This window comes from Corythoichthys intestinalis, chromosome 2, assembly GCF_030265065.1.
Source record: "Corythoichthys intestinalis isolate RoL2023-P3 chromosome 2, ASM3026506v1, whole genome shotgun sequence".
In the NCBI taxonomy this organism is placed as follows: domain Eukaryota; kingdom Metazoa; phylum Chordata; class Actinopteri; order Syngnathiformes; family Syngnathidae; genus Corythoichthys; species Corythoichthys intestinalis.
Window position 1 is genome coordinate 17754323 of NC_080396.1, and position 9758 is coordinate 17764080.

Sequence of the window (9758 nt, forward strand, 5' to 3'; positions counted from 1 at the left end):
ATCCTTTTAAAACTCACAATAGTGAATTAATTAAAAATATATTTGGTGCCTCTTCTCGAGGGACAGACAGCCCTTTTGTTTTTTTCTCACATATGGAACCTCAAAAGGGTCCAAATTAAATAAAGCCATTTTGAAATGGCGGAAAACACTCAGGTGACTTGAATTTCCGCTCTAAGACCCCCAATTTGGCCAAATTTCAAAATTGTCGGATATGCACGTGTGCTACATCGTTGGAAAGCTTAAAATCTCAATTTTCTGGGGGAAGAAAAATTTTGAACAGGAGGGCATAAAAAAAAAAATTTAAACAGCAAAACCCTAACTGTAGGCGAGAGCAGAAATAAAGACGCCACAATTTTAACAAGACATTATCGAGTACATACCATGTTTCGATCCAAAAACTCCATGTAGCATGTATGTATGTAGAGTGTCAAAACACAGCTGTGAGTGGACACAGCCGGATTTTTTTTCCATTTTATGGGTGAAACAGGGTGATATAACAAGGGTCGCGATGCAGAAATTACAACAAGGAGTGGTTGAGATTTTCTTTTTCATATAGTTACCCTTTAAAGTCATTTGTCAATTTTTTTTTGTTTGGATCGATTATTTACATCTAACATATCGGGGGAAATGCGACTAACAAAAAAAATACAATTAAGCGATAGTGATGAGGTAGATATCTGACTTTTTTTACAGAAGTTTAAAACATGCGAGTGACTAATTTTTTCAAATTTTTTTTTTTTTAACTAAATATGAGATCAATTAATGATTCTAAGCTAAAAATGACAGACATTTTGAATGATAAATATAATTTCTTACCTTTTTATGGCTAGGTTGAAACAAAAACGGTTGCGCAACGTCTGTAAACGGGGTTTTCAGGGTAAAACAAACTAATTAAAAATAGTTCGGAGGCTTAGTGCGCAATGAATCTGCTATGGCAGCATTTAGACATATTGTTCTATCAAACACAACAGTTGTTTTGGCTTAAAATACACGAATCTATTTTAAAGAGGGGTGCAAGAGCAGAAACTGCTTTTTCAGTCTTGTCTGTGTTTTCTGCCAAATACATTTTGATAAATACCAGACAAATTGTGTAAAATGGCCCTTAAATTGTAAAATGAACTAATATGAAAAAGATTTACAAGATGAAAAGCGTTTTTCACATTTTTTTTTTTCATAACGCGTTTTTCCACAATAGTCTATTTCATAATGTCGTTTTTCCTCACAATGAGATTTTACAAGATAAAAAGTGTTTTTCACTAGGTAATTTTTTCATGTCTATCTCCACAATAGTCTTTTTATGTCATAATGTCATTTTTCAGCACATTGAATTGTCTTCTGTCAATCAAATAAAGCTCAATTAATCACAGTGGAATAAGTAGGTAAAAAAAGTATGACATTTTACACAGTTTCCTTAATTGATTTCAACATGTCAGGTTTTGAACCCTGAGTACTGTGACTAGCTCCATCTACTGGTAAAGATGAGATGTTCAACAGAATGTAGGCTGAACTCTATGGGGCGCTGTCTGTTGTTTTGACGAACTCGTCCAGATTATACTCGTAAAATTACACCGAAATCCAAAAGGCCCTTCTGGAGAAGACAACATTGCTGTCCAGTCCAGTCCAACAGAGACCCCTCGTGGCTATTCCTAGTGACTTTACTGGGCTCCTGTGTAAAAGTGCCACTAAAACTCTGTAAATGTTTGCTCCTAAATGTGTTTTTACCTAGATATTGTTATTATCAGAGGCGTAGCAAGGTTCCTTGGGGGCTCCAGGCAACATGGGGCCCTTTGAGCGTGTGCAAGTAAGGGGGACAGTTGGACTTGGAGCAATAGCATATTTGATAAAAGTATAATAACGCCTCGGTCTCATAGAGCGCTTTTTAGGACATTCAAAGTGCCCGGCTTCTACTACATTAGGACATAAAACTACAGTAACATAGTACACTCACCGCTGTCTTGCTTCCTTTTCTCCTCTTCTGCTTTTTTTTCTTTCTTTTGTCGCCTCCAGAAGGATAACTTCTCTTCATTTTGGATATACGGCAATTTAAAAAAAAGCCAAATCGCCTCTCACTCTGAGTCACGTGAGGGGGGGGTGTAGATCGAGTGAAGGGGCCCTTCAGGGAACTCAGACACAAGGCTTTCACTTGTCGCTGCAACTAAACCTGTTGGCCCTCTGGGGGCCCTATGCAAATGCCTGGTTTGCCTAATGGGACGTGACGCCTCTGGTTATTATCACAATGATTCATGTCCAAGAGCCGACTGCCACCGTTGAGAAGGTTTTATTCATTTTCAAGCAAGATAAACAATTTCCATATTACGTTAAATATATAGTTGCAACCGTTCCTAGATATAATATTTAGTATTTAGATTTAAGATATATGAATATAAAATTCAGATTTAAAATAAATATTTGATATTTATATTTCATAATTATTTCATATTTACATTTTGGAAATACATTTAACATTTACGATTTAAATAAATATTTAGCTCTGGATTTACCCATAATATGGAAGCCCATTCCCGCCACTCCAAAATATGGAAACCCATTCCCGCCACTAAAAAAAAAAAAAAAAAAAAAAAAAAAAATACGAGTATGGAAACTTTTTTTTCCCCAACAAAACAAGAAGCACTACGACGGAGGATTAGGGCCAAATCAAGGAGAGAGAGAAAAAAAAAAGAAAAAGGACGACGAGATTAAAACCGTACTGGTACTACAAGACTAAACTCATTACATAGCGTAACCGCTACGCACATTACGTACATGTACCGTAGCTGAGCGCTACGACGAAGCATCAATATAAAGCAATCTATTGATTATAATTTTATGTAGATGAGCCAAAAAATAATGTGTTTCTTTATTTATGAAGCAAATTATAAAATATAGGCTCAGGAAAAGCACAATATCACCCCAATACGCTATGACGTCACTTACGGCGTACGTAACGTAATATTGAATTGGAACAACAACGTGCATCTCGAGAGCGGTGGTGATTCTGTACTTCTGGATTCTGTTTCAAAAAGACGTTTTGGTGCATTGGCATCAAATTACAATGAATATAAAGAGTCATACACGTCGTGGCTCCCAGCCAAGGTAGGGTAACTTGTTATTTTAAGTACTTGACGTAATATCCGTCGTAATCACGCACAAATCTTTCACTTCATTAAGTTTTCACCGTCAATTGCAGCCAATGAGAAAATACTGTGATAGGGCCAAATGTACGTTTTATTTATATTAAAAGGTAATAGTCAAACGTACGTTTTGCTCGATGTATTTATATTAAAAGTAATAATGTATGTATCGTGAATCTTCACAATTCTTCTACATGGTGTGTCTGTATATCCATTTTTCATAGTTCTTCCCGAGCGCTTACATGTTTTGCATCTTCTCATTTTTGTCTTCCGAGTTCCCGATTTTCTCGTTTATTCAATTCCACCGATCCAAGATGGCAAAGAACTTGTTGGAAATTGTGACTTTCCTGAGACGTCGGAGTGTATCAGAGGAAACAATCAATTGGATTGAACAGCAAAAGGTATTTCTTACTTTTTTTTACCTTTTCATCAGTCAGTTCATGTCATTTGTAAATAACAATGTTTCAATATGCATTTGTTTCGACTATTTCTCCGTCTCTTGTTACTTTTCTCATCCGCCTCTCCTCATATGCACTTTCCTCTTACCATCCCCATCTTCTCACCTGCTTCTCTACTTCACTTCTCACACAGTATCTCGCAAAAGTGAGTGCACCCCTCGTATTTCTGCAGTATTTAATTGTCCTTTCACGGGACAACACTGAAGATATGGCTTTTTCAAAAGGTGAAAACGAGTCGGTGTACATCTAATAATACAGTGTAAATATATTCTCTCAAAATACAGCCATTAATGTTTAAACCACTGGCAACAAAAGTGAGAACACTCAAGTGAAAAATCCCCAAATCAGTACACCTTTTTCCCTCCCCAGCGTAACGTTAATCATTAGTGTTACGTGATCTTAGGTGAAAATACTGTAGGGAGCAAGAGTGTCAAATGTGGTATTACTGCTCCTCTTTCGTTCAACATTAATGGCTGTATTCAGAGACAGATCTTCAGTTTCGTGGGATACTGTACCTTCTCTTTTCCTACAAATCTCCTCCTCCTTTCTCCTCATTACCCCCTGAGCATTATAGTTACCTAGGAGTGATGTATACTAGGGCTGAACGATATTGGAAAAAACTGACATTTCGACTCTATAGGGGTTTACGATGTATGTTGTGATATTGAAACGAAAAGAATTTTCACCAAAGAACTTGCATAGCTCTATTTGGGAAGACTTTGGTTGACTCACCTTGACAACACTGTATTCATATGATACCGTTAAATCCAGGCTAAGGTGGTTCATCTGTGAATGATGAAGATAGCTGCAAATAAAAGGAATCCAGGAGGACATGTCTCTGCACTATTGCTGCTTTTATGATGCAAAACAAAAATATACATGTCCAAAAAAATAATAATAATGAAATAAAACAATCACACGTCCTGCGATGGGACAATTGTGCTTGCGCACATTGCAATGGCGATGTTCAAACGATATATTGTGCAGGCCTAATGTATAGCCATTTTAACTAAAATTGAGAAATGAAAATCGGGAAATTTGGAACGTTCTGGAAATCAGTGGACTTAATAGTGTTATGAAATAGAGTTCTGGATGAAAGTTACGTTGTCCTTTTTTTTCTTTATTATGATGATGTGTCTGTCTTATTTTCAGATTGACAGCGAGGTCATCCTACTGATGGAAGATGCTCAACTGGCGAATTATCTCCCATCATATGGAGACAGGATTGCTCTCTTTAACTTTTGCAATCACCAACCACAGTCATCAAAGCGAAAGCAGGGACTATTTGAAAAGCTAAGTGAGAAGCTCAAACTTAGAAAGGAAAACCATACAGAGAGTGAGGAAGCAATCACCTCCAATAAAACAAAAAGACCTAAACCAAAAACAAGAAAGCTTGAAATAGGGTGGATTCACACTGAAGGCCAACTGACCAAACAAATCAGAGCAAAACAAGGCGGAGGGACAAGAAAGATCTCAATTCGAAGTGAAGAAGGTTATAGTGAGATACTAAAACAAGGAAAAGTCACTTTTCTTTCGATACTTTTCTAGTCGATATTTTGACGACAGATGTTGCTGTCTGATTCCATTCAGTCTGAAATACTCAAACTGTTCTTTTCAAAATCACTCCATGAAGGGAATACTGTATTCACATAAAGATAATCAGAAACACAATTGTTCAATACCAACGTTTACAGTTTTACTACGTTAAATGTACAGTAGTCTGCTACTGCACCATATTTACAGAGATGAGTTTTACTGTTACACGTACAGTATATATCACATTACGATGTTGTGTACGATGTTACAGTTAACCTTTAAAGAAGACCAGTATTACAATGCTACATGTAAACAGTATATGTAACTGTGTTACAAATCATTCTTATTATTTACAATTTACCATTATATACCATGTTATATGTATATTTATGTAACATTGGCTTGGTAATGTAACTGTTTAACAGTTAATTATGCTATTTACAGATAATGTGAATCATTGCTTAAAATTTCACTGCTTCTTTCTTGGGGACCTTGGCTGAGTGAACATTTCAAAGGGTCGCTCGCATTTGTTTGTTTTTTTCCACAAGTTCTATTTACTTTATTTGTTCAATAAAAGGTTGTAAATACATCTACATTTTACTGTGGTACATCCATAAAGCATAGAGGAATGCCATTTCCAATATTTCCACACTTTATGTATGTTTGACTATTTCATTCCTTCATCGTGAATAGAGTTCTACTGCAGCATATGCATCTGAAGGAGCATTCCAGCCATTTTCCTCCATAAGGAGACTGCAAAGCTCAAAAACCGTCTCATCGCAGGGATATGGCCCTTTCGGGGTGCAATACTCCTTGCAAACAGCTATTTCCTTAGGATGGACAGGCTGCAGTTTGTCGTCTGCTGCATACAGCCATGCCATGCTGAACATGAGGATGGGCCGTCCTCCAGGCGTCCCATGGGCAGATCTTGGTCGTATTTGGTGTGTGTTCCATGTCCTTACCACTTCATCCAATTCATCCTGCATGACAATTAATATACAATTGATAATCAATCAACAGAACCACTATAAATGTCTAAAAGGATAGTGGTTTTTTAGCTGTAGTTGTGAAAAAGTAGCCTTACGTCACATTTCGTTTTGGCAGATGTTTCAAAGTATTTTTATAAATGATATTGGATTATTCCCATCAATTCGCCTGCTATATATCTCTGTGTATGTTTATTATTCCTCCTCTTTATGTCTCACTCTCTGTCTGTCCCAATCTTTGTTGATATTATTACAGTACATGGGCAATAACTTCCTTTGTTGATTGAAATAGAATAGATTACAACTATAAACATGAACTATTCCTTTTTAACCTCTGTGATGGAGGTGCAACATGTCATTTCTCGTAGTGGAAGTAACAGTATGACTTTTATTCTCGAAGTAACAGTATGACTTTTATTCTCGAAGTAACAGTGTGACTTTTATTCTCGAAGTAACAGTATGACTTTTATTCTCGAAGTAACAGTGTGACTTTTAATCTCATAGTAACAATTGGAGTTCTATTCTCGTACTAATAGGGTGACATTTTTCTCGTACTGTTACTTCAAGAATAAAAGTCATATTATTTCGTTGTCCTAATGCTACTTACCTTACGTCGCTTTTACACTGTTTTGTATTGAAAGCGTCTTGTGTTTTTGAATCGGATCTACAAATAAGGAAAAGGAAATCCTTCATATTTTGGCTCATCTACATCATTATTTACAGGCTATCAACACTTTGTCGTAGCTCCCTGTAAGTAGCATTAGCCCAACGAAATAATACGACTTTTATTCTTGAAGTAACAGTACGAGAAAAATGTCACCCTATTAGTACGAGAATAGAACTCCAATTGTTACTATGAGATTAAAAGTCACACTGTTACTTCGAGAATAAAAGTCACACTGTTACTTCGAGAATAAAAGTCATACTGTTACTTTGAGAATAAAAGTCATACTGTTACTTCCACTACGAGAAATGACATGTTGCACCTCCATCACAGAGGCTAAAAAGGAATAGTTCATGTTTATAGTTGTAATCTATTCTATTTCAATAAACAAAGGAAGTTATTGCCCATGTACTGTAATATCAACTAAGATTGGGACAGACAGAGAGTGAGACATAAAGAGGAGGAATAATAAACATACACAGAGATATATAGCAGGCGAATTGATGGAAATAATCCAATATCATTTGTAAAAATACTTTGAAACATCTGCCAAAACGAAATGTGACGTAAGGCTACTTTTTCACAACTACAGCTAAAAAACCACTATCCTTTTAGACATTTATAGTGGTTCTGTTGATTGATTATCAATTGTATATTAATTGTCATGCAGGATGAATTGGATGAAGTGGTAAGGACATGGAACACACACCAAATACGACCAAGATCTGCCCATGGGACGCCTGGAGGACGGCCCATCCTCATGTTCAGCATGGCACGGCTGTATGCAGCAGACGACAAACTGTAGCCTGTCCTTGCAGAGGAAATACCTGTTTGCAAGGAGGATTGCACTCTGAAAGGGCCATATCCCTGCGATGAGACGGTTTTTGAGCTTTGCACTCTCCTTATGGAGGAAAATGGCTGGAATGCTCCATCAGATGCATATGCTGCAGTAGAACTCTATTCACGACTAAGGAATGAAATAGTCGAACATATATAAAGTGTGGAAATATTGGAAATGGCATTCCTCTATGCTTTATGGATGTTCCACAGTAAAATGTAGACGTATTCACAACCTTTTATTGAACATATAAAGTAAATGGAACTTGTGGAAAAAAACAAACAAATGCGAGCGACCCTTTGAAATGTTCACTCAGCCAAGGTCCCCAAGAAAGCAGCAGTGAAATTTAAAGCAATGATTCACATTATCTGTAAATAGCATAATTACCTGTTAAACAGTTACATTACCAAGCCACTGTTACATACAGTGGGGAGAACAAGTATTTGATACACTGCCAATGGGTTTTCCCATTGTCAGTGTATCAAATACTTGTTCTCCCCACTGTATATATATACACATATAACATTGTAAATAATGGTGCATTGTAAATAATAAGAATGATTTGTAACAGTTACATATACTGTTTACATGTAGCATTGTAATACTGGTCTTCTTTAAAGATTCACTGTAACATCGTACACAACATCGTAATGTGATATATACGTGTAACAGTAAAACTGTCATCTCTGTAAATATGGTGCAGTAGCAGACTACTGTACATTTAACGTAGTAAAACTGTAAACGTTGGTATTGAACAATTGTGTTTCTGATTATCTTTATGTGAATACAGTATTCCCTTCATGGAGTGATTTTAAAAAGAACAGTTTGAGTATTTAAAACTGAATGGAATCAGACAGCAACATTCGTCGTCAAAATATCGACTAGAAAAGTATCGAAAGAAAAGTGACTTTTCCTTGTTTTAGTATCTCACTATAACCTTCTTCACTTCGAATTGAGATCTTTCTTGTCCCTCCGCCTTGTTTTGCTCTGATTTGTTTGGTCAGTTGGCCTTCAGTGTGAATCCACCCTATTTCAAGCTTTCTTGTTTTTGGTTTAGGTCTTTTTGTTTTATTGGAGGTGGTTGCTTCCTCACTCTCTGTATGGTTTTCCTTTCTAAGTTTGAGCTTCTCACTTAGCTTTTCAAACAGTCCCTGCTTTCGCTTTGATGACTGTGGTTGGTGATTGCAAAAGTTAAAGAGAGCAATCCTGTCTCCATATGATGGGAGATAATTCGCCAGTTGAGCATCTTCCATCAGTAGGATGACCTCGCTGTCAATCTGAAAATAAGACAGACACATCATCATAACAAAGAAAAAAAAGGACAACGTAACTTTCATCCAGAACTCCATTTCATAACACTATTAAGTCCACTGATATCCAGAACGTTCCAAATTTCCCGATTTTCATTTCTCAATTTTAGTTAAAATGGCTATACGTTAGGCCTGCACAATATATCGTTTGAACATCGCCATTGCAATGTGCGCAAGCGCAATTGTCCCATCGCAGGACGTGTGATTGTTTTATTTCATTATTATTATTTTTTTAGCCATGTATATTTTTGTTTTGCATCATAAAAGCAGCAATAGTGCAGAGACATGTCCTCCTGGATTCCTTTTATTTGCAGCAATCTTCATCATTCACAGATGAACCACCTTAGCCTGGATTTAACGGTATCATATGAATACAGTGTTGTCATGGTGAGTCAACCAAAGTCTTCCCAAATAGAGCTATGCAAGTTCTTTGGTGAAAATTCTTTTCGTTTCAATATCACAACATACATCGTAAACCCCTATAGAGTCGAAATGTCAGTTTTTTCCAATATCGTTCAGCCCTAGTATACATCACTCCTAGGTAACAATAATGCTCAGGGGGTAATGAGGAGAAATGAGGAGGAGATTTGTAGGAAAAGAGAAGGTACAGTATCCCACGAAACTGAAGATCTGTCTCTGAATACAGCCATTAATGTTGAACCAGAGAGGAGCAGTAATACCACATTTAACACTATTGCTCCCTACAGTATTTTCACCTAAGATCACGTAACACTAATGATTCACGTTACGCTGGGGAGGGAAAAGGGCGTACTGATTTGGGGATTTTTCACTTAGGGTGTACTCACTTTTGTTGCCAGTGGTTTAAACATTAATG